Source organism: Pseudorasbora parva, chromosome 5, assembly GCF_024679245.1.
Source record: "Pseudorasbora parva isolate DD20220531a chromosome 5, ASM2467924v1, whole genome shotgun sequence".
Lineage (NCBI taxonomy): Eukaryota > Metazoa > Chordata > Actinopteri > Cypriniformes > Gobionidae > Pseudorasbora > Pseudorasbora parva.
The window spans coordinates 4,083,577-4,107,752 of NC_090176.1; the positions used below are offsets into that span (position 1 = coordinate 4,083,577).

Here is a 24,176-nt window from a genome sequence, read left to right on the forward strand (position 1 = left end):
CGACCAACTTTTGACAGAAAGTATGAATTGTTTGCAACGCCAAGAGTATCTATCTCCCTTTTACAGTATACACATTTTAATTTGTGAGTCTGAAGATTTTTCTTCTGCTTCCTGAAGACAGGTTTCCATAGTGTAGTGGTTATCACGTTCGCCTCACACGCGAAAGGTCCCCAGTTCGAAACTGGGTGGAAACAACTTGAGCAATTTTTACTATATGTGCTGAAATGGCTCTAAGGTAAGTGGATATCCAGCTACAAAGGCTAAAAGCTATTTGAAGGCAATCATACTAAGGATCTCAAGCCAGACTCCAATGGTGAATTATCTCTGTTCTGTTGTTTGTGGAATCTACACAGACTGACACTCTGCTTGCGGTGCAGATTATGGGATGAACCTGTCTTGGAAAAAGGCCACTAAACTCACTGTGAGGTTTCTGTAGTGTAGTGGTTATCACGTTCGCTTTACACGCGAAAGGTCCCCAGTTCGAAACTGGGCAGAAACAAATTGAGTGTTTTTTAACTAAACATGCTGAAATGGATCTCCGGCAAGCGCATTTCCACACTACAAAGGCTCCAATTTCAAGCTAGTTGAAGGCAATCGTGCTAAGGATCTCAAGAGAGACTACCAAGCCCAATGAGCACTTTCCTGTTGCTTGTGGAATTTACACAGACCAACACTCTGATTGCAGGGCAGATTATGGGATGAACCTGTCTTGGAAAAAGGCAATTAAGCTCACCATGAGGTTTCTGTAGTGTAGTGGTTATCACGTTCGCCTAACACGCGAAAGGTCCTCGGTTCGAAACCGAGCAGAAACAGCGGTCAGCTTTTGACAGAAAGTATAGATTGTTTGCGACGCTAAGAGTATTTAGCTCTCTTTTACATTATACGTTTTTTAAAATTCGTGATTCGCAAGACTTCCTTATGCTACCTCCAGACAGGTTTCCATAGTGTAGTGGTTATCACGTTCGCCTCACACGCGAAAGGTCCCCAGTTCGAAACTGGGTGGAAACATCTTGAGTAATTTTTACTATATGTGCTGAAATGGCTCTCAGGTTAGTGGATTTCCATGCTACAAAGGCTGTAATTTCAAGCTATTTGGAGGCAATCATACTAAGGACCTCAAGTCAGACTACCATGATGAATTAGCTCTGTCCTGTTGTTTGTGGAATCTACACAGACTGACACTCTGCTTGCAGTGCATATTATTGGATGAACCTGTCTTGGAAAAAGACCACTCAACCCAAAGTGAAGTTTCTGTAGTGTAGTGGTTATCACGTTCGCCTAACACGCGAAAGGTCCTCGGTTCGAAACCGAGCAGAAACAGCGACCAACTTTTGACAGAAAGTATGAATTGTTTGCAACGCCAAGAGTATCTATCTCCCTTTTACATTATACACATTTTAATTTGTGAGTCTGAAGATTTTCTTCTGCTTCCTGAAGACAGGTTTCCATAGTGTAGTGGTTATCACGTTCGCCTCACATGCGAAAGGTCCCCAGTTCGAAACTGGGTGGAAACAACTTGAGGATTTTTTACTATATGTGCTGAAATGGCTCTAAGGTAAGTGGATATCCAGCTACAAAGGCTAAAAGCTATTTGAAGGCAATCATACTAAGGATCTCAAGCCAGACTCCAATGGTGAATTATCTCTGTTCTGTTGTTTGTGGAATCTACACAGACTGACACTCTGCTTGCGGTGCAGATTATGGGATGAACCTGTCTTGGAAAAAGGCCACTAAACTCACTGTGAGGTTTCTGTAGTGTAGTGGTTATCACGTTCGCTTTACATGCGAAAGGTCCCCAGTTCGAAACTGGGCAAAAACAAATTGAGTGTTTTTTAACTAAACATGCTGAAATGGATCTCCGGCAAGCGCATTTCCACACTACAAAGGCTCCAATTTCAAGCTAGTTGAAGGCAATCGTGCTAAGGATCTCAAGACAGACTACCAAGCCCAATGAGCACTTTCCTGTTGCTTGTGGAATTTACACAGACCAACACTCTGATTGCAGGGCAGATTATGGGATGAACCTGTCTTGGAAAAAGGCAATTAAGCTCACCATGAGGTTTCTGTAGTGTAGTGGTTATCACGTTCGCCTAACACGCGAAAGGTCCTCGGTTCGAAACCGAGCAGAAACAGCGGTCAGCTTTTGACAGAAAGTATAGATTGTTTGCGACGCTAAGAGTATTTAGCTCTCTTTTACATTATACGTTTTTTAAAATTCGTGATTCGCAAGACTTCCTTATGCTACTTCAAGACAGGTTTCCATAGTGTAGTGGTTATCACGTTCGCCTCACATGCGAAAGGTCCTCAGTTCGAAACTGGGTGGAAACATCTTGAGTAATTTTTACTATATGTGCTGAAATGGCTCTCAGGTTAGTGGATTTCCATGCTACAAAGGCTATAATTTCAAGCTATTTGGAGGCAATCATACTAAGGACCTCAAGTCAGACTACCATGATGAATTAGCTCTGTCCTGTTGTTTGTGGAATCTACACAGACTGACACTCTGCTTGCAGTGCATATTATTGGATGAACCTGTCTTGGAAAAAGACCACTCAACCCAAAGTGAAGTTTCTGTAGTGTAGTGGTTATCACGTTCGCCTAACACGCGAAAGGTCCTCGGTTCGAAACCGAGCAGAAACAACGACCAACTTTTGACAGAAAGTATGAATTGTTTGCAACGCCAAGAGTATCTATCTCCCTTTTACATTATACACATTTTAATTTGTGAGTCTGAAGATTTCCTTCTGCTTCCTGAAGACAGGTTTCCATAGTGTAGTGGTTATCACGTTCGCCTCACACGCGAAAGGTCCCCAGTTCGAAACTGGGTGGAAACAACTTGAGCAATTTTTACTATATGTGCTGAAATGGCTCTAAGGTAAGTGGATATCCAGCTACAAAGGCTAAAAGTTATTTGAAGGCAATCATACTAAGGATCTCAAGCCAGACTCCAATGGTGAATTATCTCTGTTCTGTTGTTTGTGGAATCTACACAGACTGACACTCTGCTTGCGGTGCAGATTATGGGATGAACCTGTCTTGGAAAAAGGCCACTAAACTCACTGTGAGGTTTCTGTAGTGTAGTGGTTATCACGTTCGCTTTACACGCGAAAGGTCCCCAGTTCGAAACTGGGCAGAAACAAATTGAGTGTTTTTTAACTAAACATGCTGAAATGGATCTCCGGCAAGCGCATTTCCACACTACAAAGGCTCCAATTTCAAGCTAGTTGAAGGCAATCGTGCTAAGGATCTCAAGAGAGACTACCAAGCCCAATGAGCACTTTCCTGTTGCTTGTGGAATTTACACAGACCAACACTCTGATTGCAGGGCAGATTATGGGATGAACCTGTCTTGGAAAAAGGCAATTAAGCTCACCATGAGGTTTCTGTAGTGTAGTGGTTATCACGTTCGCCTAACACGCGAAAGGTCCTCGTTTCGAAACCGAGCAGAAACAGCGGTCAGCTTTTGACTGAAAGTATAGATTGTTTGCGACGCTAAGAGTATTTAGCTCTCTTTTACATTATACGTTTTTTAAAATTCGTGATTCGCAAGACTTCCTTATGCTACCTCAAGACAGGTTTCCATAGTGTAGTGGTTATCACGTTCGCCTCACACGCGAAAGGTCCCCAGTTCGAAACTGGGTGGAAACATCTTGAGTAATTTTTACTATATGTGCTGAAATGGCTCTCAGGTTAGTGGATTTCCATGCTACAAAGGCTGTAATTTCAACAAATCAAGCTATTTGGAGGCAATCATACTAAGGACCTCAAGTCAGACTACCATGATGAATTAGCTCTGTCCTGTTGTTTTTTGGAATCTACACAGACTGACACTCTGCTTGCAGTGCATATTATTGGATGAACCTGTCTTGGAAAAAGACCACACAACCCAAAGTGAAGTTTCTGTAGTGTAGTGGTTATCACGTTCGCCTAACACGCGAAAGGTCCTCAGTTCGAAACAGAGCAGAAACAGCGACCAACTTTTGACAGAAAGTATGAATTGTTTGCAACGCCAAGAGTATCTATCTCCCTTTTACATTATACACATTTTAATTTGTGAGTCTGAAGATTTTCTTCTGCTTTCTGAAGACAGGTTTCCATAGTGTAGTGGTTATCACGTTAGCCTCACACGCGAAAGGTCCCCAGTTCGAAACTGGGTGGAAACAACTTGAGGATTTTTTACTATATGTGCTGAAATGGCTCTAAGGTAAGTGGATATCCAGCTACAAAGGCTAAAAGCTATTTGAAGGCAATCATACTAAGGATCTCAAGCCAGACTCCAATGGTGAATTATCTCTGTTCTGTTGTTTGTGGAATCTACACAGACTGACACTCTGCTTGCGGTGCAGATTATGGGATGAACCTGTCTTGGAAAAAGGCCACTAAACTCACTGTGAGGTTTCTGTAGTGTAGTGGTTATCACGTTCGCTTTACATGCGAAAGGTCCCCAGTTCGAAACTGGGCAAAAACAAATTGAGTGTTTTTTAACTAAACATGCTGAAATGGATCTCCGGCAAGCGCATTTCCACACTACAAAGGCTCCAATTTCAAGCTAGTTGAAGGCAATCGTGCTAAGGATCTCAAGACAGACTACCAAGCCCAATGAGCACTTTCCTGTTGCTTGTGGAATTTACACAGACCAACACTCTGATTGCAGGGCAGATTATGGGATGAACCTGTCTTGGAAAAAGGCAATTAAGCTCACCATGAGGTTTCTGTAGTGTAGTGGTTATCACGTTCGCCTAACACGCGAAAGGTCCTCGGTTCGAAACCGAGCAGAAACAGCGGTCAGCTTTTGACAGAAAGTATAGATTGTTTGCGACGCTAAGAGTATTTAGCTCTCTTTTACATTATACGTTTTTTAAAATTCGTGATTCGCAAGACTTCCTTATGCTACTTCAAGACAGGTTTCCATAGTGTAGTGGTTATCACGTTCGCCTCACATGCGAAAGGTCCTCAGTTCGAAACTGGGTGGAAACATCTTGAGTAATTTTTACTATATGTGCTGAAATGGCTCTCAGGTTAGTGGATTTCCATGCTACAAAGGCTATAATTTCAAGCTATTTGGAGGCAATCATACTAAGGACCTCAAGTCAGACTACCATGATGAATTAGCTCTGTCCTGTTGTTTGTGGAATCTACACAGACTGACACTCTGCTTGCAGTGCATATTATTGGATGAACCTGTCTTGGAAAAAGACCACTCAACCCAAAGTGAAGTTTCTGTAGTGTAGTGGTTATCACGTTCGCCTAACACGCGAAAGGTCCTCGGTTCGAAACCGAGCAGAAACAACGACCAACTTTTGACAGAAAGTATGAATTGTTTGCAACGCCAAGAGTATCTATCTCCCTTTTACATTATACACATTTTAATTTGTGAGTCTGAAGATTTCCTTCTGCTTCCTGAAGACAGGTTTCCATAGTGTAGTGGTTATCACGTTCGCCTCACACGCGAAAGGTCCCCAGTTCGAAACTGGGTGGAAACAACTTGAGCAATTTTTACTATATGTGCTGAAATGGCTCTAAGGTAAGTGGATATCCAGCTACAAAGGCTAAAAGTTATTTGAAGGCAATCATACTAAGGATCTCAAGCCAGACTCCAATGGTGAATTATCTCTGTTCTGTTGTTTGTGGAATCTACACAGACTGACACTCTGCTTGCGGTGCAGATTATGGGATGAACCTGTCTTGGAAAAAGGCCACTAAACTCACTGTGAGGTTTCTGTAGTGTAGTGGTTATCACGTTCGCTTTACACGCGAAAGGTCCCCAGTTCGAAACTGGGCAGAAACAAATTGAGTGTTTTTTAACTAAACATGCTGAAATGGATCTCCGGCAAGCGCATTTCCACACTACAAAGGCTCCAATTTCAAGCTAGTTGAAGGCAATCGTGCTAAGGATCTCAAGAGAGACTACCAAGCCCAATGAGCACTTTCCTGTTGCTTGTGGAATTTACACAGACCAACACTCTGATTGCAGGGCAGATTATGGGATGAACCTGTCTTGGAAAAAGGCAATTAAGCTCACCATGAGGTTTCTGTAGTGTAGTGGTTATCACGTTCGCCTAACACGCGAAAGGTCCTCGTTTCGAAACCGAGCAGAAACAGCGGTCAGCTTTTGACTGAAAGTATAGATTGTTTGCGACGCTAAGAGTATTTAGCTCTCTTTTACATTATACGTTTTTTAAAATTCGTGATTCGCAAGACTTCCTTATGCTACCTCAAGACAGGTTTCCATAGTGTAGTGGTTATCACGTTCGCCTCACACGCGAAAGGTCCCCAGTTCGAAACTGGGTGGAAACATCTTGAGTAATTTTTACTATATGTGCTGAAATGGCTCTCAGGTTAGTGGATTTCCATGCTACAAAGGCTGTAATTTCAACAAATCAAGCTATTTGGAGGCAATCATACTAAGGACCTCAAGTCAGACTACCATGATGAATTAGCTCTGTCCTGTTGTTTTTTGGAATCTACACAGACTGACACTCTGCTTGCAGTGCATATTATTGGATGAACCTGTCTTGGAAAAAGACCACACAACCCAAAGTGAAGTTTCTGTAGTGTAGTGGTTATCACGTTCGCCTAACACGCGAAAGGTCCTCAGTTCGAAACAGAGCAGAAACAGCGACCAACTTTTGACAGAAAGTATGAATTGTTTGCAACGCCAAGAGTATCTATCTCCCTTTTACATTATACACATTTTAATTTGTGAGTCTGAAGATTTTCTTCTGCTTTCTGAAGACAGGTTTCCATAGTGTAGTGGTTATCACGTTAGCCTCACACGCGAAAGGTCCCCAGTTCGAAACTGGGTGGAAACAACTTGAGGATTTTTTACTATATGTGCTGAAATGGCTCTAAGGTAAGTGGATATCCAGCTACAAAGGCTAAAAGCTATTTGAAGGCAATCATACTAAGGATCTCAAGCCAGACTCCAATGGTGAATTATCTCTGTTCTGTTGTTTGTGGAATCTACACAGACTGACACTCTGCTTGCGGTGCAGATTATGGGATGAACCTGTCTTGGAAAAAGGCCACTAAACTCACTGTGAGGTTTCTGTAGTGTAGTGGTTATCACGTTCGCTTTACATGCGAAAGGTCCCCAGTTCGAAACTGGGCAGAAACAAATTGAGTGTTTTTTAACTAAACATGCTGAAATGGATCTCCGGCAAGCGCATTTCCACACTACAAAGGCTCCAATTTCAAGCTAGTTGAAGGCAATCGTGCTAAGGATCTCAAGAGAGACTACCAAGCCCAATGAGCACTTTCCTGTTGCTTGTGGAATTTACACAGACCAACACTCTGATTGCAGGGCAGATTATGGGATGAACCTGTCTTGGAAAAAGGCAATTAAGCTCACCATGAGGTTTCTGTAGTGTAGTGGTTATCACGTTCGCCTAACACGCGAAAGGTCCTCGGTTCGAAACCGAGCAGAAACAGCGGTCAGCTTTTGACAGAAAGTATAGATTGTTTGCGACGCTAAGAGTATTTAGCTCTCTTTTACATTATACGTTTTTTAAAATTCGTGATTCGCAAGACTTCCTTATGCTACCTCCAGACAGGTTTCCATAGTGTAGTGGTTATCACGTTCGCCTCACACGCGAAAGGTCCCCAGTTCGAAACTGGGTGGAAACATCTTGAGTAATTTTTACTATATGTGCTGAAATGGCTCTCAGGTTAGTGGATTTCCATGCTACAAAGGCTGTAATTTCAAGCTATTTGGAGGCAATCATACTAAGGACCTCAAGTCAGACTACCATGATGAATTAGCTCTGTCCTGTTGTTTGTGGAATCTACACAGACTGACACTCTGCTTGCAGTGCATATTATTGGATGAACCTGTCTTGGAAAAAGACCACTCAACCCAAAGTGAAGTTTCTGTAGTGTAGTGGTTATCACGTTCGCCTAACACGCGAAAGGTCCTCGGTTCGAAACCGAGCAGAAACAGCGACCAACTTTTGACAGAAAGTATGAATTGTTTGCAACGCCAAGAGTATCTATCTCCCTTTTACATTATACACATTTTAATTTGTGAGTCTGAAGATTTTCTTCTGCTTCCTGAAGACAGGTTTCCATAGTGTAGTGGTTATCACGTTCGCCTCACACGCGAAAGGTCCCCAGTTCGAAACTGGGTGGAAACAACTTGAGGATTTTTTACTATATGTGCTGAAATGGCTCTAAGGTAAGTGGATATCCAGCTACAAAGGCTAAAAGCTATTTGAAGGCAATCATACTAAGGATCTCAAGCCAGACTCCAATGGTGAATTATCTCTGTTCTGTTGTTTGTGGAATCTACACAGACTGACACTCTGCTTGCGGTGCAGATTATGGGATGAACCTGTCTTGGAAAAAGGCCACCAAACTCACTGTGAGGTTTCTGTAGTGTAGTGGTTATCACGTTCGCTTTACATGCGAAAGGTCCCCAGTTCGAAACTGGGCAAAAACAAATTGAGTGTTTTTTAACTAAACATGCTGAAATGGATCTCCGGCAAGCGCATTTCCACACTACAAAGGCTCCAATTTCAAGCTAGTTGAAGGCAATCGTGCTAAGGATCTCAAGACAGACTACCAAGCCCAATGAGCACTTTCCTGTTGCTTGTGGAATTTACACAGACCAACACTCTGATTGCAGGGCAGATTATGGGATGAACCTGTCTTGGAAAAAGGCAATTAAGCTCACCATGAGGTTTCTGTAGTGTAGTGGTTATCACGTTCGCCTAACACGCGAAAGGTCCTCGGTTCGAAACCGAGCAGAAACAGCGGTCAGCTTTTGACAGAAAGTATAGATTGTTTGCGACGCTAAGAGTATTTAGCTCTCTTTTACATTATACGTTTTTCAAAATTCGTGATTCGCAAGACTTCCTTATGCTACTTCAAGACAGGTTTCCATAGTGTAGTGGTTATCACGTTCGCCTCACATGCGAAAGGTCCTCAGTTCGAAACTGGGTGGAAACATCTTGAGTAATTTTTACTATATGTGCTGAAATGGCTCTCAGGTTAGTGGATTTCCATGCTACAAAGGCTATAATTTCAAGCTATTTGGAGGCAATCATACTAAGGACCTCAAGTCAGACTACCATGATGAATTAGCTCTGTCCTGTTGTTTGTGGAATCTACACAGACTGACACTCTGCTTGCAGTGCATATTATTGGATGAACCTGTCTTGGAAAAAGACCACTCAACCCAAAGTGAAGTTTCTGTAGTGTAGTGGTTATCACGATCGCCTAACACGCGAAAGGTCCTCGGTTCGAAACCGAGCAGAAACAGCGACCAACTTTTGACAGAAAGTATGAATTGTTTGCAACGCCAAGAGTATCTATCTCCCTTTTACATTATACACATTTTAATTTGTGAGTCTGAAGATTTTCTTCTGCTTCCTGAAGACAGGTTTCCATAGTGTAGTGGTTATCACGTTAGCCTCACACGCGAAAGGTCCCCAGTTCGAAACTGGGTGGAAACAACTTGAGGATTTTTTACTATATGTGCTGAAATGGCTCTAAGGTAAGTGGATATCCAGCTACAAAGGCTAAAAGCTATTTGAAGGCAATCATACTAAGGATCTCAAGCCAGACTCCAATGGTGAATTATCTCTGTTCTGTTGTTTGTGGAATCTACACAGACTGACACTCTGCTTGCGGTGCAGATTATGGGATGAACCTGTCTTGGAAAAAGGCCACTAAACTCACTGTGAGGTTTCTGTAGTGTAGTGGTTATCACGTTCGCTTTACATGCGAAAGGTCCCCAGTTCGAAACTGGGCAGAAACAAATTGAGTGTTTTTTAACTAAACATGCTGAAATGGATCTCCGGCAAGCGCATTTCCACACTACAAAGGCTCCAATTTCAAGCTAGTTGAAGGCAATCGTGCTAAGGATCTCAAGAGAGACTACCAAGCCCAATGAGCACTTTCCTGTTGCTTGTGGAATTTACACAGACCAACACTCTGATTGCAGGGCAGATTATGGGATGAACCTGTCTTGGAAAAAGGCAATTAAGCTCACCATGAGGTTTCTGTAGTGTAGTGGTTATCACGTTCGCCTAACACGCGAAAGGTCCTCGGTTCGAAACCGAGCAGAAACAGCGGTCAGCTTTTGACAGAAAGTATAGATTGTTTGCGACGCTAAGAGTATTTAGCTCTCTTTTACATTATACGTTTTTTAAAATTCGTGATTCGCAAGACTTCCTTATGCTACTTCAAGACAGGTTTCCATAGTGTAGTGGTTATCACGTTCGACACACACGCGAAAGGTCCTCAGTTCGAAACTGGGTGGAAACATCTTGAGTAATTTTTACTATATGTGCTGAAATGGCTCTCAGGTTAGTGGATTTCCATGCTACAAAGGCTATAATTTCAAGCTATTTGGAGGCAATCATACTAAGGACCTCAAGTCAGACTACCATGATGAATTAGCTCTGTCCTGTTGTTTGTGGAATCTACACAGACTGACACTCTGCTTGCAGTGCATATTATTGGATGAACCTGTCTTGGAAAAAGACCACTCAACCCAAAGTGAAGTTTCTGTAGTCTAGTGGTTATCACGTTCGCCTAACACGCGAAAGGTCCTCGGTTCGAAACCGAGCAGAAACAACGACCAACTTTTGACAGAAAGTATGAATTGTTTGCAACGCCAAGAGTATCTATCTCCCTTTTACATTATACACATTTTATTTTGTGAGTCTGAAGATTTTCTTCTGCTTCCTGAAGACAGGTTTCCATAGTGTAGTGGTTATCACGTTCGCCTCAAACGCGAAAGGTCCCCAGTTCGAAACTGGGTGGAAGCAACTTGAGCAATTTTTACTATATGTGCTGAAATGGCTCTAAGGTAAGTGGATATCCAGCTACAAAGGCTAAAAGCTATTTGAAGGCAATCATACTAAGGATCTCAAGCCAGACTCCAATGGTGAATTATCTCTGTTCTGTTGTTTGTGGAATCTACACAGACTGACACTCTGCGTGCGGTGCAGATTATGGGATGAACCTGTCTTGGAAAAAGGCCACTAAACTCACTGTGAGGTTTCTCTAGTGTAGTGGTTATCACGTTCGCTTTACACGCGAAAGGTCCCCAGTTCGAAACTGGGCAGAAACAAATTGAGTGTTTTTTAACTAAACATGCTGAAATGGATCTCCGGCAAGCGCATTTCCACACTACAAAGGCTCCAATTTCAAGCTAGTTGAAGGCAATCGTTTTAAGGATCTCAAGACAGACTACCAAGCCCAATGAGCACTTTCCTGTTGCTTGTGGAATTTACACAGACCAACACTCTGATTGCAGGGCAGATTATGGGATGAACCTGTCTTGGAAAAAGGCAATTAAGCTCACCATGAGGTTTCTGTAGTGTAGTGGTTATCACGTTCGCCTAACACGCGAAAGGTCCTCGGTTCGAAACCGAGCAGAAACAGCGGTCAGCTTTTGACAGAAAGTATAGATTGTTTGCGACGCTAAGAGTATTTAGCTCTCTTTTACATTATACGTTTTTTAAAATTCGTGATTCGCAAGACTTCCTTATGCTACTTCAAGACAGGTTTCCATAGTGTAGTGGTTATCACGTTCGACACACACGCGAAAGGTCCTCAGTTCGAAACTGGGTGGAAACATCTTGAGTAATTTTTACTATATGTGCTGAAATGGCTCTCAGGTTAGTGGATTTCCATGCTACAAAGGCTATAATTTCAAGCTATTTGGAGGCAATCATACTAAGGACCTCAAGTCAGACTACCATGATGAATTAGCTCTGTCCTGTTGTTTGTGGAATCTACACAGACTGACACTCTGCTTGCAGTGCATATTATTGGATGAACCTGTCTTGGAAAAAGACCACTCAACCCAAAGTGAAGTTTCTGTAGTGTAGTGGTTATCACGTTCGCCTAACACGCGAAAGGTCCTCGGTTCGAAACCGAGCAGAAACAACGACCAACTTTTGACAGAAAGTATGAATTGTTTGCAACGCCAAGAGTATCTATCTCCCTTTTACATTATACACATTTTAATTTGTGAGTCTGAAGATTTTCTTCTGCTTCCTGAAGACAGGTTTCCATAGTGTAGTGGTTATCACGTTCGCCTCACACGCGAAAGGTCCCCAGTTCGAAACTGGGTGGAAGCAACTTGAGCAATTTTTACTATATGTGCTGAAATGGCTCTAAGGTAAGTGGATATCCAGCTACAAAGGCTAAAAGCTATTTGAAGGCAATCATACTAAGGATCTCAAGCCAGACTCCAATGGTGAATTATCTCTGTTCTGTTGTTTGTGGAATCTACACAGACTGACACTCTGCTTGCGGTGCAGATTATGGGATGAACCTGTCTTGGAAAAAGGCCACCAAACTCACTGTGAGGTTTCTGTAGTGTAGTGGTTATCACGTTCGCTTTACATGCGAAAGGTCCCCAGTTCGAAACTGGGCAAAAACAAATTGAGTGTTTTTTAACTAAACATGCTGAAATGGATCTCCGGCAAGCGCATTTCCACACTACAAAGGCTCCAATTTCAAGCTAGTTGAAGGCAATCGTGCTAAGGATCTCAAGACAGACTACCAAGCCCAATGAGCACTTTCCTGTTGCTTGTGGAATTTACACAGACCAACACTCTGATTGCAGGGCAGATTATGGGATGAACCTGTCTTGGAAAAAGGCAATTAAGCTCACCATGAGGTTTCTGTAGTGTAGTGGTTATCACGTTCGCCTAACACGCGAAAGGTCCTCGGTTCGAAACCGAGCAGAAACAGCGGTCAGCTTTTGACAGAAAGTATAGATTGTTTGCGACGCTAAGAGTATTTAGCTCTCTTTTACATTATACGTTTTTCAAAATTCGTGATTCGCAAGACTTCCTTATGCTACTTCAAGACAGGTTTCCATAGTGTAGTGGTTATCACGTTCGCCTCACATGCGAAAGGTCCTCAGTTCGAAACTGGGTGGAAACATCTTGAGTAATTTTTACTATATGTGCTGAAATGGCTCTCAGGTTAGTGGATTTCCATGCTACAAAGGCTATAATTTCAAGCTATTTGGAGGCAATCATACTAAGGACCTCAAGTCAGACTACCATGATGAATTAGCTCTGTCCTGTTGTTTGTGGAATCTACACAGACTGACACTCTGCTTGCAGTGCATATTATTGGATGAACCTGTCTTGGAAAAAGACCACTCAACCCAAAGTGAAGTTTCTGTAGTGTAGTGGTTATCACGATCGCCTAACACGCGAAAGGTCCTCGGTTCGAAACCGAGCAGAAACAGCGACCAACTTTTGACAGAAAGTATGAATTGTTTGCAACGCCAAGAGTATCTATCTCCCTTTTACATTATACACATTTTAATTTGTGAGTCTGAAGATTTTCTTCTGCTTCCTGAAGACAGGTTTCCATAGTGTAGTGGTTATCACGTTAGCCTCACACGCGAAAGGTCCCCAGTTCGAAACTGGGTGGAAACAACTTGAGGATTTTTTACTATATGTGCTGAAATGGCTCTAAGGTAAGTGGATATCCAGCTACAAAGGCTAAAAGCTATTTGAAGGCAATCATACTAAGGATCTCAAGCCAGACTCCAATGGTGAATTATCTCTGTTCTGTTGTTTGTGGAATCTACACAGACTGACACTCTGCTTGCGGTGCAGATTATGGGATGAACCTGTCTTGGAAAAAGGCCACTAAACTCACTGTGAGGTTTCTGTAGTGTAGTGGTTATCACGTTCGCTTTACATGCGAAAGGTCCCCAGTTCGAAACTGGGCAGAAACAAATTGAGTGTTTTTTAACTAAACATGCTGAAATGGATCTCCGGCAAGCGCATTTCCACACTACAAAGGCTCCAATTTCAAGCTAGTTGAAGGCAATCGTGCTAAGGATCTCAAGAGAGACTACCAAGCCCAATGAGCACTTTCCTGTTGCTTGTGGAATTTACACAGACCAACACTCTGATTGCAGGGCAGATTATGGGATGAACCTGTCTTGGAAAAAGGCAATTAAGCTCACCATGAGGTTTCTGTAGTGTAGTGGTTATCACGTTCGCCTAACACGCGAAAGGTCCTCGGTTCGAAACCGAGCAGAAACAGCGGTCAGCTTTTGACAGAAAGTATAGATTGTTTGCGACGCTAAGAGTATTTAGCTCTCTTTTACATTATACGTTTTTTAAAATTCGTGATTCGCAAGACTTCCTTATGCTACTTCAAGACAGGTTTCCATAGTGTAGTGGTTATCACGTTCGACACACACGCGAAAGGTCCTCAGTTCGAAACTGGGTGGAAACATCTTGAGTAATTTTTACTATATGTGCTGAAATGGCTCTCAGGTTAGTGGATTTCCATGCTACAAAGGCTATAATTTCAAGCTATTTGGAGGCAATCATACTAAGGACCTCAAGTCAGACTACCATGATGAATTAGCTCTGTCCTGTTGTTTGTGGAATCTACACAGACTGACACTCTGCTTGCAGTGCATATTATTGGATGAACCTGTCTTGGAAAAAGACCACTCAACCCAAAGTGAAGTTTCTGTAGTCTAGTGGTTATCACATTCGCCTAACACGCGAAAGGTCCTCGGTTCGAAACCGAGCAGAAACAACGACCAACTTTTGACAGAAAGTATGAATTGTTTGCAACGCCAAGAGTATCTATCTCCCTTTTACATTATACACATTTTATTTTGTGAGTCTGAAGATTTTCTTCTGCTTCCTGAAGACAGGTTTCCATAGTGTAGTGGTTATCACGTTCGCCTCAAACGCGAAAGGTCCCCAGTTCGAAACTGGGTGGAAGCAACTTGAGCAATTTTTACTATATGTGCTGAAATGGCTCTAAGGTAAGTGGATATCCAGCTACAAAGGCTAAAAGCTATTTGAAGGCAATCATACTAAGGATCTCAAGCCAGACTCCAATGGTGAATTATCTCTGTTCTGTTGTTTGTGGAATCTACACAGACTGACACTCTGCGTGCGGTGCAGATTATGGGATGAACCTGTCTTGAAAAAAGTCCACTAAACTCACTGTGAGGTTTCTCTAGTGTAGTGGTTATCACGTTCGCTTTACACGCGAAAGGTCCCCAGTTCGAAACTGGGCAGAAACAAATTGAGTGTTTTTTAACTAAACATGCTGAAATGGATCTCCGGCAAGCGCATTTCCACACTACAAAGGCTCCAATTTCAAGCTAGTTGAAGGCAATCGTTTTAAGGATCTCAAGACAGACTACCAAGCCCAATGAGCACTTTCCTGTTGCTTGTGGAATTTACACAGACCAACACTCTGATTGCAGGGCAGATTATGGGATGAACCTGTCTTGGAAAAAGGCAATTAAGCTCACCATGAGGTTTCTGTAGTGTAGTGGTTATCACGTTCGCCTAACACGCGAAAGGTCCTCGGTTCGAAACCGAGCAGAAACAGCGGTCAGCTTTTGACAGAAAGTATAGATTGTTTGCGACGCTAAGAGTATTTAGCTCTCTTTTACATTATACGTTTTTTAAAATTCGTGATTCGCAAGACTTCCTTATGCTACTTCAAGACAGGTTTCCATAGTGTAGTGGTTATCACGTTCGACACACACGCGAAAGGTCCTCAGTTCGAAACTGGGTGGAAACATCTTGAGTAATTTTTACTATATGTGCTGAAATGGCTCTCAGGTTAGTGGATTTCCATGCTACAAAGGCTATAATTTCAAGCTATTTGGAGGCAATCATACTAAGGACCTCAAGTCAGACTACCATGATGAATTAGCTCTGTCCTGTTGTTTGTGGAATCTACACAGACTGACACTCTGCTTGCAGTGCATATTATTGGATGAACCTGTCTTGGAAAAAGACCACTCAACCCAAAGTGAAGTTTCTGTAGTGTAGTGGTTATCACGTTCGCCTAACACGCGAAAGGTCCTCGGTTCGAAACCGAGCAGAAACAACGACCAACTTTTGACAGAAAGTATGAATTGTTTGCAACGCCAAGAGTATCTATCTCCCTTTTACATTATACACATTTTAATTTGTGAGTCTGAAGATTTTCTTCTGCTTCCTGAAGACAGGTTTCCATAGTGTAGTGGTTATCACGTTCGCCTCACACGCGAAAGGTCCCCAGTTCGAAACTGGGTGGAAGCAACTTGAGCAATTTTTACTATATGTGCTGAAATGGCTCTAAGGTAAGTGGATATCCAGCTACAAAGGCTAAAAGCTATTTGAAGGCAATCATACTAAGGATCTCAAGCCAGACTCCAATGGTGAATTATCTCTGTTCTGTTGTTTGTGGAATCTACACAGACTGACACTCTGCGTGCGGTGCAGATTATGGGATGAACCTGTCTTGGAAAAAGGCCACTAAACTCACTGTGAGGTTTCTGTAGTGTAGTGGTTATCACGTTCGCTTTACACGCGAAAGGTCCCCAGTTCGAAACTGGGCAGAAACAAATTGAGTGTTTTTTAACTAAACATGCTGAAATGGATCTCCGGCAAGCGCATTTCCACACTACAAAGGCTCCAATTTCAAGCTAGTTGAAGGCAATCGTGCTAAGGATCTCAAGACAGACTACCAAGCCCAATGAGCACTTTCCTGTTGCTTGTGGAATTTACACAGACCAACACTCTGATTGCAGGGCAGATTATGGGATGAACCTGTCTTGGAAAAAGGCAATTAAGCTCACCATGAGGTTTCTGTAGTGTAGTGGTTATCACGTTCGCCTAACACGCGAAAGGTCCTCGGTTCGAAACCGAGCAGAAACAGCGGTCAGCTTTTGACAGAAAGTATAGATTGTTTGCGACGCTAAGAGTATTTAGCTCTCTTTTACATTATACGTTTTTTAAAATTCGTGATTCGCAAGACTTCCTTATGCTACCTCAAGACAGGTTTCCATAGTGTAGTGGTTATCACGTTCGCCTCACACGCGAAAGGTCCCCAGTTCGAAACTGGGTGGAAACATCTTGAGTAATTTTTACTATATGTGCTGAAATGGCTCTCAGGTTAGTGGATTTCCATGCTACAAAGGCTGTAATTTCAAGCTATTTGGAGGCAATCATACTAAGGACCTCAAGTCAGACTACCATGATGAATTAGCTCTGTCCTGTTGTTTGTGGAATCTACACAGACTGACACTCTGCTTGCAGTGCATATTATTGGATGAACCTGTCTTGGAAAAAGACCACTCAACCCAAAGTGAAGTTTCTGTAGTGTAGTGGTTATCACGTTCGCCTAACACGCGAAAGGTCCTCGGTTCGAAACCGAGCAGAAACAATGACCAACTTTTGACAGAAAGTATGAATTGTTTGCAACGCCAAGAGTATCTATCTCCCTTTTACATTATACACATTTTAATTTGTGAGTCTGAAGATTTTCTTCTGCTTCCTGAAGACAGGTTTCCATAGTGTAGTGGTTATCACGTTCGCCTCACACGCGAAAGGTCCCCAGTTCGAAACTGGGTGGAAACAACTTGAGCAATTTTTACTATATGTGCTGAAATGGCTCTAAGGTAAGTGGATATCCAGCTACAAAGGCTAAAAGCTATTTGAAGGCAATCATACTAAGGGTCTCAAGCCAGACTCCAATGGTGAATTATCTCTGTTCTGTTGTTTGTGGAATCTACACAGACTGACACTCTGCTTGCGGTGCAGATTATGGGATGAACCTGTCTTGGAAAAAGGCCACTAAACTCACTGTGAGGTTTCTGTAGTGTAGTGGTTATCACGTTTGCTTTACACGCGAAAGGTCCCCAGTTTGAAACTGGGCAGAAATAAAATTGAGTGTTTTTTAACTAAACATGCTGAAATGGATCTCCGGCAAGCGCATTTCCACACTACAAAGGCTCCAATTTCAAGCTAGTTGAAGGCAATCGTGCTAAGGATCTCAAGACAGACTACCAAGCCCAATGAGCACTTTCCTGTTGCTTGTGGAATTTACACAGACCAACACTCTGATTGCAGGGCAGATTATGGGATGAACCTGTCTTGGAAAAAGGCAATTAAGCTCACCATGAGGTTTCTGTAGTGTAGTGGTTATCACGTTCGCCTAACACGCGAAAGGTCCTCGGTTCGAAACCGAGCAGAAACAGCGGTCAGCTTTTGACAGAAAGTATAGATTGTTTGCGACGCTAAGAGTATTTAGCTCTCTTTTACATTATACGTTTTTTAAAATTCGTGATTCGCAAGACTTCCTTATGCTACCTCAAGACAGGTTTCCATAGTGTAGTGGTTATCACGTTCGCCTCACACGCGAAAGGTCCCCAGTTCGAAACTGGGTGGAAACATCTTGAGTAATTTTTACTATATGTGCTGAAATGGCTCTCAGGTTAGTGGATTTCCATGCTACAAAGGCTGTAATTTCAAGCTATTTGGAGGCAATCATACTAAGGACCTCAAGTCAGACTACCATGATGAATTAGCTCTGTCCTGTTGTTTGTGGAATCTACACAGACTGACACTCTGCTTGCAGTGCATATTATTGGATGAACCTGTCTTGGAAAAAGACCACTCAACCCAAAGTGAAGTTTCTGTAGTGTAGTGGTTATCACGTTCGCCTAACACGCGAAAGGTCCTCGGTTCGAAACCGAGCAGAAACAATGACCAACTTTTGACAGAAAGTATGAATTGTTTGCAACGCCAAGAGTATCTATCTCCCTTTTACATTATACACATTTTAATTTGTGAGTCTGAAGATTTTCTTCTGCTTCCTGAAGACAGGTTTCCATAGTGTAGTGGTTATCACGTTCGCCTCACACGCGAAAGGTCCCCAGTTCTAAACTGGGTGGAAACAACTTGAGGATTTTTTACTATATGTGCTGAAATGGCTCTAAGGTAAGTGGATATCCAGCTACAAAGGCTAAAAGCTATTTGAAGGCAATCATACTAAGGATCTCAAGCCAGACTCCAATGGTGAATTATCTCTGTTCTGTTGTTTGTGGAATCTACACAGACTGACACTCTGCTTGCGGTGCAGATTATGGGATGAACCTGTCTTGGAAAAAGGCCACTAAACTCACTGTGAGGTTTCTGTAGTGTAGTGGTTATCACGTTCGCTTTACACGCGAAAGGTCCCCAGTTCGAAACTGGGCAGAAACAAATTGAGTGTTTTTTAACTAAACATGCTGAAATGGATCTCCGGCAAGCGCATTTCCAAACTACAAAGGCTCCAATTTCAAGCTAGTTGAAGGCAATCGTGCTAAGGATCTCAAGACAGACTACCAAGCCCAATGAGCACTTTCCTGTTGCTTGTGGAATTTACACAGACCAACACTCTGATTGCAGGGCAGATTATGGGATGAACCTGTCTTGGAAAAAGGCAATTAAGCTCACCATGAGGTTTCTGTAGTGTAGTGGTTATCACGTTCGCCTAACACGCGAAAGGTCCTCGTTTCGAAACCGAGCAGAAACAGCGGTCAGCTTTTGACTGAAAGTATAGATTGTTTGCGACGCTAAGATTATTTAGCTCTCTTTTACATTATACGTTTTTTAAAATTCGTGATTCGCAAAACTTCCTTATGCTACCTCAAGACAGGTTTCCATAGTGTAGTGGTTATCACGTTCGCCTCACACGCGAAAGGTCCTCGGTTCGAAACCGAGCAGAAACAGCGACCAACTTTTGACAGAAAGTATGAATTGTTTGCAACGCCAAGAGTATCTATCTCCCTTTTACATTATACACATTTTAATTTGTGAGTCTGAAGATTTTCTTCTGCTTCCTGAAGACAGGTTTCCATAGTGTAGTGGTTATCACGTTCGCCTCACACGCGAAAGGTCCCCAGTTCTAAACTGGGTGGAAACAACTTGAGGATTTTTTACTATATGTGCTGAAATGGCTCTAAGGTAAGTGGATATCCAGCTACAAAGGCTAAAAGCTATTTGAAGGCAATCATACTAAGGATCTCAAGCCAGACTCCAATGGTGAATTATCTCTGTTCTGTTGTTTGTGGAATCTACACAGACTGACACTCTGCTTGCGGTGCAGATTATGGGATGAACCTGTCTTGGAAAAAGGCCACTAAACTCACTGTGAGGTTTCTGTAGTGTAGTGGTTATCACGTTCGCTTTACATGCGAAAGGTCCCCAGTTCGAAACTGGGCAGAAACAAATTGAGTGTTTTTTAACTAAACATGCTGAAATGGATCTCCGGCAAGCGCATTTCCACACTACAAAGGCTCCAATTTCAAGCTAGTTGAAGGCAATCGTGCTAAGGATCTCAAGACAGACTACCAAGCCCAATGAGCACTTTCCTGTTGCTTGTGGAATTTACACAGACCAACACTCTGATTGCAGGGCAGATTATGGGATGAACCTGTCTTGGAAAAAGGCAATTAAGCTCACCATGAGGTTTCTGTAGTGTAGTGGTTATCACGTTCGCCTAACACGCGAAAGGTCCTCGGTTCGAAACCGAGCAGAAACAGCGGTCAGCTTTTGACAGAAAGTATAGATTGTTTGCGACGCTAAGAGTATTTAGCTCTCTTTTACATTATACGTTTTTTAAAATTCGTGATTCGCAAGACTTCCTTATGCTACTTCAAGACAGGTTTCCATAGTGTAGTGGTTATCACGTTCGACACACACGCGAAAGGTCCTCAGTTCGAAACTGGGTGGAAACATCTTGAGTAATTTTTACTATATGTGCTGAAATGGCTCTCAGGTTAGTGGATTTCCATGCTACAAAGGCTATAATTTCAAGCTATTTGGAGGCAATCATACTAAGGACCTCAAGTCAGACTACCATGATGAATTAGCTCTGTCCTGTTGTTTGTGGAATCTACACAGACTGACACTCTGCTTGCAGTGCATATTATTGGATGAACCTGTCTTGGAAAAAGACCACTCAACCCAAAGTGAAGTTTCTGTAGTGTAGTGGTTATCACGTTCGCCTAACACGCGAAAGGTCCTCGGTTCGAAACCGAGCAGAAACAGCGACCAACTTTTGACAGAAAGTATGAATTGTTTGCAACGCCAAGAGTATCTATCTCCCTTTTACATTATACACATTTTAATTTGTGAGTCTGAAGATTTTCTTCTGCTTCCTGAAGACAGGTTTCCATAGTGTAGTGTTTATCATGTTCGCCTCACACGCGAAAGGTCCCCAGTTCGAAACTGGGTGGAAACAACTTGAGCAATTTTTACTATATGTGCTGAAATGGCTCTAAGGTAAGTGGATATCCAGCTACAAAGGCTAAAAGCTATTTGAAGGCAATCATACTAAGGATCTCAAGCCAGACTCCAATGGTGAATTATCTCTGTTCTGTTGTTTGTGGAATCTACACAGACTGACACTCTGAGTGCGGTGCAGATTATGGGATGAACCTGTCTTGGAAAAAGGCCACTAAACTCACTGTGAGGTTTCTGTAGTGTAGTGGTTATCACGTTCGCTTTACACGCGAAAGGTCCCCAGTTCGAAACTGGGCAGAAACAAATTGAGTGTTTTTTAACTAAACATGCTGAAATGGATCTCCGGCAAGCGCATTTCCACACTACAAAGGCTCCAATTTCAAGCTAGTTGAAGGCAATCGTGCTAAGGATCTCAAGACAGACTACCAAGCCCAATGAGCACTTTCCTGTTGCTTGTGGAATTTACACAGACCAACACTCTGATTGCAGGGCAGATTATGGGATGAACCTGTCTTGGAAAAAGGCAATTAAGCTCACCATGAGGTTTCTGTAGTGTAGTGGTTATCACGTTCGCCTAATACGCGAAAGGTCCTCGGTTCGAAACCGAGCAGAAACAGCGGTCAGCTTTTGACAGAAAGTATAGATTGTTTGCGACGCTAAGAGTATTTAGCTCTCTTTTACATTATACGTTTTTTAAAATTCGTGATTCGCAAGACTTCCTTATGCTACCTCAAGACAGGTTTCCATAGTGTAGTGGTTATCACGTTCGCCTCACACGCGAAAGGTCCCCAGTTCGAAACTGGGTGGAAACATCTTGAGTAATTTTTACTATATGTGCTGAAATGGCTCTCAGGTTAGTGGATTTCCATGCTACAAAGGCTATAATTTCAAGCTATTTGGAGGCAATCATACTAAGGACCTCAAGTCAGACTACCATGATGAATTAGCTCTGTCCTGTTGTTTGTGGAATCTACACAGACTGACACTCTGCTTGCAGTGCATATTATTGGATGAACCTGTCTTGGAAAAAGACCACTCAACCCAAAGTGAAGTTTCTGTAGTGTAGTGGTTATCACGTTCGCCTAACACGCGAAAGGTCCTCGGTTCGAAACCGAGCAGAAACAATGACCAACTTTTGACAGAAAGTATGAATTGTTTGCAACGCCAAGAGTATCTATCTCCCTTTTACATTATACACATTTTAATTTGTGAGTCTGAAGATTTTCTTCTGCTTCCTGAAGACAGGTTTCCATAGTGTAGTGGTTATCACGTTCGCCTCACACGCGAAAGGTCCCCAGTTCGAAACTGGGTGGAAACAACTTGAGCAATTTTTACTATATGTGCTGAAATGGCTCTAAGGTAAGTGGATATCCAGCTACAAAGGCTAAAAGCTATTTGAAGGCAATCATACTAAGGATCTCAAGCCAGACTCCAATGGTGAATTATCTCTGTTCTGTTGTTTGTGGAATCTACACAGACTGACACTCTGCTTGCGGTGCAGATTATGGGATGAACCTGTCTTGGAAAAAGGCCACTAAACTCACTGTGAGGTTTCTGTAGTGTAGTGGTTATCACGTTCGCTTTACACGCGAAAGGTCCCCAGTTCGAAACTGGGCAGAAATAAAATTGAGTGTTTTTTAACTAAACATGCTGAAATGGATCTCCGGCAAGCGCATTTCCACACTACAAAGGCTCCAATTTCAAGCTAGTTGAAGGCAATCGTGCTAAGGATCTCAAGACAGACTACCAAGCCCAATGAGCACTTTCCTGTTGCTTGTGGAATTTACACAGACCAACACTCTGATTGCAGGGCAGATTATGGGATGAACCTGTCTTGGAAAAAGGCAATTAAGCTCACCATGAGGTTTCTGTAGTGTAGTGGTTATCACGTTCGCCTAACACGCGAAAGGTCCTCGGTTCGAAACCGAGCAGAAACAGCGGTCAGCTTTTGACAGAAAGTATAGATTGTTTGCGACGCTAAGAGTATTTAGCTCTCTTTTACATTATACGTTTTTTAAAATTCGTGATTCGCAAGACTTCCTTATGCTACCTCAAGACAGGTTTCCATAGTGTAGTGGTTATCACGTTCGCCTCACACGCGAAAGGTCCCCAGTTCGAAACTGGGTGGAAACATCTTGAGTAATTTTTACTATATGTGCTGAAATGGCTCTCAGGTTAGTGGATTTCCATGCTACAAAGGCTATAATTTCAAGCTATTTGAAGGCAATCATACTAAGGACCTCAAGTCAGACTACCATGATGAATTAGCTCTGTCCTGTTGTTTGTGGAATCTACACAGACTGACACTCTGCTTGCAGTGCATATTATTGGATGAACCTGTCTTGGAAAAAGACCACTCAACCCAAAGTGAAGTTTCTGTAGTGTAGTGGTTATCACGTTCGCCTAACACGCGAAAGGTCCTCGGTTCGAAACCGAGCAGAAACAACGACCAACTTTTGACAGAAAGTATGAATTGTTTGCAACGCCAAGAGTATCTATCTCCCTTTTTCATTATACACATTTTAATTTGTGAGTCTGAAGATTTTCTTCTGCATCCTGAAGACAGGTTTCCATAGTGTAGTGGTTATCACGTTCGCCTCACACGCGAAAGGTCCCCAGTTCGAAACTGGGTGGAAACAACTTGAGCAATTTTTACTATATGTGCTGAAATGGCTCTAAGGTAAGTGGATATCCAGCTACAAAGGCTAAAAGCTATTTGAAGGCAATCATACTAAGGATCTCAAGCCAGACTCCAATGGTGAATTATCTCTGTTCTGTTGTTTGTGGAATCTACACAGACTGACACTCTGCTTGCGGTGCAGATTATGGGATGAACCTGTCTTGGAAAAAGGCCACTAAACTCACTGTGAGGTTTCTGTAGTGTAGTGGTTATCACGTTCGCTTTACACGCGAAAGGTCCCCAGTTCGAAACTGGGCAGAAACAAATTGAGTGTTTTTTAACTAAACATGCTGAAATGGCTCTCCGGGCAAGCGCATTTCCACACTACAAAGGATCAAATTTCAAGCTAGTTGAAGGCAATGGTGCTAAGGATCTCAAGACAGACTACCAAGCCCAATGAGCACTTTCCTGTTGCTTGTGGAATTTACACAGACCAACACTCTGATTGCAGGGCAGATTATGGGATGAACCTG

At 42.6% G+C, this 24,176-nt stretch overlaps 47 non-coding genes across 47 annotated transcripts; all 47 read left to right on the forward strand.

The window, feature by feature from the left end:
• The first annotated feature begins 426 nt into the window (after positions 1 to 426).
• Positions 427 to 499, forward strand: trnav-uac (transfer RNA valine (anticodon UAC)). Its single transcript has one exon. It is a non-coding gene; the product is annotated as a tRNA-Val (tRNA).
• Positions 500 to 739: 240 nt separating this feature from the next.
• On the forward strand, positions 740 to 812 carry trnav-aac (transfer RNA valine (anticodon AAC)). Its single transcript has one exon. It is a non-coding gene; the product is annotated as a tRNA-Val (tRNA).
• Positions 813 to 1,247: 435 nt separating this feature from the next.
• Positions 1,248 to 1,320, forward strand: trnav-aac (transfer RNA valine (anticodon AAC)). Its single transcript has one exon. It is a non-coding gene; the product is annotated as a tRNA-Val (tRNA).
• A 426-nt stretch (positions 1,321 to 1,746) lies between these two features.
• trnav-uac (transfer RNA valine (anticodon UAC)) lies at positions 1,747 to 1,819 on the forward strand. The gene has a single exon. It is a non-coding gene; the product is annotated as a tRNA-Val (tRNA).
• A 240-nt stretch (positions 1,820 to 2,059) lies between these two features.
• On the forward strand, positions 2,060 to 2,132 carry trnav-aac (transfer RNA valine (anticodon AAC)). Its single transcript has one exon. It is a non-coding gene; the product is annotated as a tRNA-Val (tRNA).
• Positions 2,133 to 2,567: 435 nt separating this feature from the next.
• Positions 2,568 to 2,640, forward strand: trnav-aac (transfer RNA valine (anticodon AAC)). Its single transcript has one exon. It is a non-coding gene; the product is annotated as a tRNA-Val (tRNA).
• A 426-nt stretch (positions 2,641 to 3,066) lies between these two features.
• Positions 3,067 to 3,139, forward strand: trnav-uac (transfer RNA valine (anticodon UAC)). The gene has a single exon. It is a non-coding gene; the product is annotated as a tRNA-Val (tRNA).
• Positions 3,140 to 4,395: 1,256 nt separating this feature from the next.
• trnav-uac (transfer RNA valine (anticodon UAC)) lies at positions 4,396 to 4,468 on the forward strand. Its single transcript has one exon. It is a non-coding gene; the product is annotated as a tRNA-Val (tRNA).
• A 240-nt stretch (positions 4,469 to 4,708) lies between these two features.
• On the forward strand, positions 4,709 to 4,781 carry trnav-aac (transfer RNA valine (anticodon AAC)). The gene has a single exon. It is a non-coding gene; the product is annotated as a tRNA-Val (tRNA).
• A 435-nt stretch (positions 4,782 to 5,216) lies between these two features.
• On the forward strand, positions 5,217 to 5,289 carry trnav-aac (transfer RNA valine (anticodon AAC)). Its single transcript has one exon. It is a non-coding gene; the product is annotated as a tRNA-Val (tRNA).
• Positions 5,290 to 5,715: 426 nt separating this feature from the next.
• Positions 5,716 to 5,788, forward strand: trnav-uac (transfer RNA valine (anticodon UAC)). The gene has a single exon. It is a non-coding gene; the product is annotated as a tRNA-Val (tRNA).
• A 1,256-nt stretch (positions 5,789 to 7,044) lies between these two features.
• trnav-uac (transfer RNA valine (anticodon UAC)) lies at positions 7,045 to 7,117 on the forward strand. Its single transcript has one exon. It is a non-coding gene; the product is annotated as a tRNA-Val (tRNA).
• A 240-nt stretch (positions 7,118 to 7,357) lies between these two features.
• trnav-aac (transfer RNA valine (anticodon AAC)) lies at positions 7,358 to 7,430 on the forward strand. The gene has a single exon. It is a non-coding gene; the product is annotated as a tRNA-Val (tRNA).
• A 435-nt stretch (positions 7,431 to 7,865) lies between these two features.
• trnav-aac (transfer RNA valine (anticodon AAC)) lies at positions 7,866 to 7,938 on the forward strand. The gene has a single exon. It is a non-coding gene; the product is annotated as a tRNA-Val (tRNA).
• A 426-nt stretch (positions 7,939 to 8,364) lies between these two features.
• trnav-uac (transfer RNA valine (anticodon UAC)) lies at positions 8,365 to 8,437 on the forward strand. Its single transcript has one exon. It is a non-coding gene; the product is annotated as a tRNA-Val (tRNA).
• Positions 8,438 to 8,677: 240 nt separating this feature from the next.
• trnav-aac (transfer RNA valine (anticodon AAC)) lies at positions 8,678 to 8,750 on the forward strand. The gene has a single exon. It is a non-coding gene; the product is annotated as a tRNA-Val (tRNA).
• A 934-nt stretch (positions 8,751 to 9,684) lies between these two features.
• Positions 9,685 to 9,757, forward strand: trnav-uac (transfer RNA valine (anticodon UAC)). The gene has a single exon. It is a non-coding gene; the product is annotated as a tRNA-Val (tRNA).
• A 240-nt stretch (positions 9,758 to 9,997) lies between these two features.
• On the forward strand, positions 9,998 to 10,070 carry trnav-aac (transfer RNA valine (anticodon AAC)). Its single transcript has one exon. It is a non-coding gene; the product is annotated as a tRNA-Val (tRNA).
• Positions 10,071 to 10,699: 629 nt separating this feature from the next.
• On the forward strand, positions 10,700 to 10,772 carry trnal-caa (transfer RNA leucine (anticodon CAA)). Its single transcript has one exon. It is a non-coding gene; the product is annotated as a tRNA-Leu (tRNA).
• A 232-nt stretch (positions 10,773 to 11,004) lies between these two features.
• trnav-uac (transfer RNA valine (anticodon UAC)) lies at positions 11,005 to 11,077 on the forward strand. Its single transcript has one exon. It is a non-coding gene; the product is annotated as a tRNA-Val (tRNA).
• Positions 11,078 to 11,317: 240 nt separating this feature from the next.
• trnav-aac (transfer RNA valine (anticodon AAC)) lies at positions 11,318 to 11,390 on the forward strand. The gene has a single exon. It is a non-coding gene; the product is annotated as a tRNA-Val (tRNA).
• Positions 11,391 to 11,825: 435 nt separating this feature from the next.
• trnav-aac (transfer RNA valine (anticodon AAC)) lies at positions 11,826 to 11,898 on the forward strand. The gene has a single exon. It is a non-coding gene; the product is annotated as a tRNA-Val (tRNA).
• A 426-nt stretch (positions 11,899 to 12,324) lies between these two features.
• trnav-uac (transfer RNA valine (anticodon UAC)) lies at positions 12,325 to 12,397 on the forward strand. The gene has a single exon. It is a non-coding gene; the product is annotated as a tRNA-Val (tRNA).
• A 240-nt stretch (positions 12,398 to 12,637) lies between these two features.
• On the forward strand, positions 12,638 to 12,710 carry trnav-aac (transfer RNA valine (anticodon AAC)). Its single transcript has one exon. It is a non-coding gene; the product is annotated as a tRNA-Val (tRNA).
• Positions 12,711 to 13,644: 934 nt separating this feature from the next.
• trnav-uac (transfer RNA valine (anticodon UAC)) lies at positions 13,645 to 13,717 on the forward strand. The gene has a single exon. It is a non-coding gene; the product is annotated as a tRNA-Val (tRNA).
• A 240-nt stretch (positions 13,718 to 13,957) lies between these two features.
• On the forward strand, positions 13,958 to 14,030 carry trnav-aac (transfer RNA valine (anticodon AAC)). The gene has a single exon. It is a non-coding gene; the product is annotated as a tRNA-Val (tRNA).
• A 629-nt stretch (positions 14,031 to 14,659) lies between these two features.
• Positions 14,660 to 14,732, forward strand: trnal-caa (transfer RNA leucine (anticodon CAA)). Its single transcript has one exon. It is a non-coding gene; the product is annotated as a tRNA-Leu (tRNA).
• A 232-nt stretch (positions 14,733 to 14,964) lies between these two features.
• Positions 14,965 to 15,037, forward strand: trnav-uac (transfer RNA valine (anticodon UAC)). The gene has a single exon. It is a non-coding gene; the product is annotated as a tRNA-Val (tRNA).
• A 240-nt stretch (positions 15,038 to 15,277) lies between these two features.
• Positions 15,278 to 15,350, forward strand: trnav-aac (transfer RNA valine (anticodon AAC)). The gene has a single exon. It is a non-coding gene; the product is annotated as a tRNA-Val (tRNA).
• Positions 15,351 to 15,785: 435 nt separating this feature from the next.
• On the forward strand, positions 15,786 to 15,858 carry trnav-aac (transfer RNA valine (anticodon AAC)). Its single transcript has one exon. It is a non-coding gene; the product is annotated as a tRNA-Val (tRNA).
• A 426-nt stretch (positions 15,859 to 16,284) lies between these two features.
• trnav-uac (transfer RNA valine (anticodon UAC)) lies at positions 16,285 to 16,357 on the forward strand. Its single transcript has one exon. It is a non-coding gene; the product is annotated as a tRNA-Val (tRNA).
• Positions 16,358 to 16,597: 240 nt separating this feature from the next.
• Positions 16,598 to 16,670, forward strand: trnav-aac (transfer RNA valine (anticodon AAC)). Its single transcript has one exon. It is a non-coding gene; the product is annotated as a tRNA-Val (tRNA).
• A 435-nt stretch (positions 16,671 to 17,105) lies between these two features.
• On the forward strand, positions 17,106 to 17,178 carry trnav-aac (transfer RNA valine (anticodon AAC)). Its single transcript has one exon. It is a non-coding gene; the product is annotated as a tRNA-Val (tRNA).
• Positions 17,179 to 17,604: 426 nt separating this feature from the next.
• On the forward strand, positions 17,605 to 17,677 carry trnav-uac (transfer RNA valine (anticodon UAC)). The gene has a single exon. It is a non-coding gene; the product is annotated as a tRNA-Val (tRNA).
• A 241-nt stretch (positions 17,678 to 17,918) lies between these two features.
• On the forward strand, positions 17,919 to 17,991 carry trnav-aac (transfer RNA valine (anticodon AAC)). Its single transcript has one exon. It is a non-coding gene; the product is annotated as a tRNA-Val (tRNA).
• A 435-nt stretch (positions 17,992 to 18,426) lies between these two features.
• Positions 18,427 to 18,499, forward strand: trnav-aac (transfer RNA valine (anticodon AAC)). The gene has a single exon. It is a non-coding gene; the product is annotated as a tRNA-Val (tRNA).
• A 426-nt stretch (positions 18,500 to 18,925) lies between these two features.
• Positions 18,926 to 18,998, forward strand: trnav-uac (transfer RNA valine (anticodon UAC)). The gene has a single exon. It is a non-coding gene; the product is annotated as a tRNA-Val (tRNA).
• Positions 18,999 to 19,933: 935 nt separating this feature from the next.
• trnav-uac (transfer RNA valine (anticodon UAC)) lies at positions 19,934 to 20,006 on the forward strand. Its single transcript has one exon. It is a non-coding gene; the product is annotated as a tRNA-Val (tRNA).
• A 240-nt stretch (positions 20,007 to 20,246) lies between these two features.
• trnav-aac (transfer RNA valine (anticodon AAC)) lies at positions 20,247 to 20,319 on the forward strand. The gene has a single exon. It is a non-coding gene; the product is annotated as a tRNA-Val (tRNA).
• Positions 20,320 to 20,754: 435 nt separating this feature from the next.
• Positions 20,755 to 20,827, forward strand: trnav-aac (transfer RNA valine (anticodon AAC)). Its single transcript has one exon. It is a non-coding gene; the product is annotated as a tRNA-Val (tRNA).
• A 426-nt stretch (positions 20,828 to 21,253) lies between these two features.
• On the forward strand, positions 21,254 to 21,326 carry trnav-uac (transfer RNA valine (anticodon UAC)). Its single transcript has one exon. It is a non-coding gene; the product is annotated as a tRNA-Val (tRNA).
• Positions 21,327 to 21,566: 240 nt separating this feature from the next.
• trnai-aau (transfer RNA isoleucine (anticodon AAU)) lies at positions 21,567 to 21,639 on the forward strand. The gene has a single exon. It is a non-coding gene; the product is annotated as a tRNA-Ile (tRNA).
• Positions 21,640 to 22,074: 435 nt separating this feature from the next.
• Positions 22,075 to 22,147, forward strand: trnav-aac (transfer RNA valine (anticodon AAC)). Its single transcript has one exon. It is a non-coding gene; the product is annotated as a tRNA-Val (tRNA).
• A 426-nt stretch (positions 22,148 to 22,573) lies between these two features.
• trnav-uac (transfer RNA valine (anticodon UAC)) lies at positions 22,574 to 22,646 on the forward strand. The gene has a single exon. It is a non-coding gene; the product is annotated as a tRNA-Val (tRNA).
• Positions 22,647 to 22,887: 241 nt separating this feature from the next.
• Positions 22,888 to 22,960, forward strand: trnav-aac (transfer RNA valine (anticodon AAC)). The gene has a single exon. It is a non-coding gene; the product is annotated as a tRNA-Val (tRNA).
• Positions 22,961 to 23,395: 435 nt separating this feature from the next.
• trnav-aac (transfer RNA valine (anticodon AAC)) lies at positions 23,396 to 23,468 on the forward strand. The gene has a single exon. It is a non-coding gene; the product is annotated as a tRNA-Val (tRNA).
• A 426-nt stretch (positions 23,469 to 23,894) lies between these two features.
• On the forward strand, positions 23,895 to 23,967 carry trnav-uac (transfer RNA valine (anticodon UAC)). The gene has a single exon. It is a non-coding gene; the product is annotated as a tRNA-Val (tRNA).
• The last annotated feature ends 209 nt before the right edge of the window (positions 23,968 to 24,176 follow it).